Genomic DNA, 3,119 nt, shown 5'->3' on the forward strand with positions numbered 1-3,119 from the left:
TCATGTGGATATCCAGTTTTTCCATCACCATTTCTTAAAAAAAATAAAATAAAATCATTTCGCCTTTAAACAGACATGGTATCTTTTTGGAAGCCAGTTGACTACAATGGTAAGGGCTAATTTCTGAACTCCAGTTGTGTTTCGTTGATACATATGTCTGTCTTTAAGTGAATACCACACTCTCTTGACTAATGCTGCTTTGTAGCAAGCTTTGAAATCAGGAACTATAATCCTGCAACTTTTTTTAAAATTCTTTTTGCTCTTCTGGGCATTTTGCATTTCCATATATACTTTAGGAATAATTTTTAACTTTCTGCAAAAAAGCCTTCTAGGATTTGATAGAGATTGTATTAACTATATAGAGCGTCTCTTCACCTGAAGATTCCCCTCTTGCTGGATTTTAGCTGGCCCTTCTTCCTTGCATAGCTCTGCGGTGTATTTATAACAGTTTTAGGATTTATTTCTGGAATCCCAGTTGCTGCAGGAGGAAATCTTGCCTTTTTAAACCTGCTACGTTTGTAAAATCTACTAACGTGATTAAATGAGTAAGAATTCTCTCTGCCTGCTCTCTGCCAGATAAATACAACTGTAAGTACTTCACACAAATAATACACTCACTCACAAAGACCACCTGAAGAGGATAATGTTATCATTTGCATTTTACTGAGGATTGTAATGAGGGAAAGTGTTGTTTTACAATTGAGTCCAAGATCGGAATCATGTGATGTAGAGAATCCGAGTTTTCCTTTCTAGCAATCTGGCTCCAAGATTCTCTGCTGCACACAAATTATAGTATAAAAGCTGGAACTGAATAAAATCCAAGGAAAGAAGATCATCTTAACATCTATTAACATTTAAAATATTTAATAGTCTAAAAAATAAAAAAATAAAATATTTAATAGTCTAATAACTAAACAGGGAAAATAAAACTGAACACTTAGGCAGAGAGAAGCCTAGCCTTTACAGCGGATATTAAACATATTTTTTAAGTTTCTGAGGAATATTTATAGAATTCTTGAGTATTTTAAATTAAATAATTGATACTTACATATACTTCAATAGACTCAGGAGAGAAACTTTATCAAAAGCCTAACCATGAGATATATGATAGCTATTAATAATGGGATGAAAAGCCCGAATGAGAGAAAAGATTTTTTTAAGGGCAGATTGCCTCTCTGAGACTTATTTTCTATTTTGGAAATTATAGGACAATAATAACTTGTATCCATGAAATACAGGTATGTATGTCTGTGTGTACACTTATGAGCTTGTAAACAATAAACTATACATAAATGCTATTTGTCAACAACTAGCCTTTAAAGAGTATTTAGCTTATAAGGATTCCCAAGAAAACTTTGATATTTTGATAGAAAAAGATTGAATTCTTTCTACATAATTCTGACATTAAAGAAATTCATAATGGTGAAGATCTTATTTATGACCAAGCTCCATCTAACAAAAAAGTCACTGTATATTCTATGTATTGGGTTTTAAAATTTTACTATATGACAAGTAAAGCTGATGAACACAAATTATGGAGATGTGAAACAAGAAATAAATTGCAAAGCAGTGAAAGAGGATATGGTTTTATTTGCATGTTAGCAAATGAGAATTCAACTTTCACTTCAACATGAATATGAATATTTCAGGCTATAGCAAGGTCATAAAGTGTGTAAATAGAAGTTAATTTGAGCTACCAGGGAATAACAGTGATTTTCATCATGTCAACATTGAGCTCTTCCATTAGCATACCTCATGCTTTCCTGCCTGACACTGGTCACAGAATTTAAAAGAAATAAAGACTTTACCACATATCAAGGAAAATTAGCTCATATAGAGTCTGTGGTCAGAATATTAAAGAAATCTTGACCGGTGATATTGGACTTATCTATTTTTCTACAGATGATAACTTTATTACATTTTTTCCATCCTAGTAATAGAATTTATTCTAAGAAATTTTGCTGGTGGTTTCATGTCACTGGTGAACTGCATTGATTGGTCAAAAGACAAAAAATCTCCTCAGCAGATGGGATTCTCACTGCTCTGGCAGTCTCCAGAATTAGTTTGCTCTGGGTAACATTAAGAAATTGGTATATAAATGTGTTTAATCCTAGCTTTAGACAATTTAAGGGCAAGAATTATTTTTATTGCCTGGATAATAAGCAACTATTTTGGCATCTGGCTTGCTGCTATTCTCAGCATATTTTATTTGCTCAAGATAGCCAATTCTCCAATATTATTTTTCTTTACCTAAATTGGTTTTATTAATTCATGGTGTAAATGTAAATAAGACTATCCAGACAAATGACTATGAAGAAAACATCACTCAGAAGACCAAGCTGAGGGACATTTTACACCTTTGAAATATGACTGGTCATGATAGTAAACGTCACACCGTTTGCTATGTCCCTGACATCTTTTCTGCTGTTAATCTTTTCCCTGTGGAAACATCTCAGGATGATGCAGCTCAGTGGTAAAGGACCCCAAGATCCCAGCACCAAGGTCCGTATAAAAGCAGATGGATTTTCTATTCAGATGGATTTCTATTTCTATTTGCCATTTACTTCCTGGCTCTAATTTTCTAATTGGAGTTCTAATAGGCAATGAAACAACTTAGGTATCATGGCATGCTAGGCTTTTGGAATCATATGTCCTTCACTTATCCTGATATGGGGAAAGCAGATACTAAGACAGTCCTTCCTGTCATTTCTGCGGCCGCTGAGCTGATGGCTGAAAGAAAGGAAATAAGTGGGCATAATGTGTCTTCTAGCAGAAAACAAACTATGGCCTTTATAAACTTTGTATGTGTGTGACTATAATTAATAATGACTTGGTACAAATAAGGAAGACTAAATTTACTACAGATAGGTAAAACACTTAAATATTCAAATTGTATGAGAAGGACGAAGAAGAATCACATGAAGGAGACAATCTATAGCCAAGACCTGTGGTTAATGATGTTACACATTTCTGTATTAGGATTCTTATTAGGTAAATATATACATAGTCAAAAGTGAAGAGTCTTTTGACATCACTAAGCCTTCACTAAGGCTTCATAGAAAAATTTCTATGACTCGAAGACTTTTTTTTATGTGATTTAATTTGCTTTTCCAGCCTTA

At 33.4% G+C, this 3,119-nt stretch overlaps 1 pseudogene; it reads left to right on the forward strand.

Moving 5' to 3' along the window:
• Positions 1-1,972: 1,972 nt before the first annotated feature.
• LOC136166903 (taste receptor type 2 member 43-like) lies at positions 1,973-2,577 on the forward strand (annotated as a pseudogene).
• The last annotated feature ends 542 nt before the right edge of the window (positions 2,578-3,119 follow it).

The sequence above is a fragment of the Muntiacus reevesi genome, chromosome 1 (genome assembly GCF_963930625.1).
Source record: "Muntiacus reevesi chromosome 1, mMunRee1.1, whole genome shotgun sequence".
In the NCBI taxonomy this organism is placed as follows: Eukaryota; Metazoa; Chordata; class Mammalia; order Artiodactyla; family Cervidae; genus Muntiacus; species Muntiacus reevesi.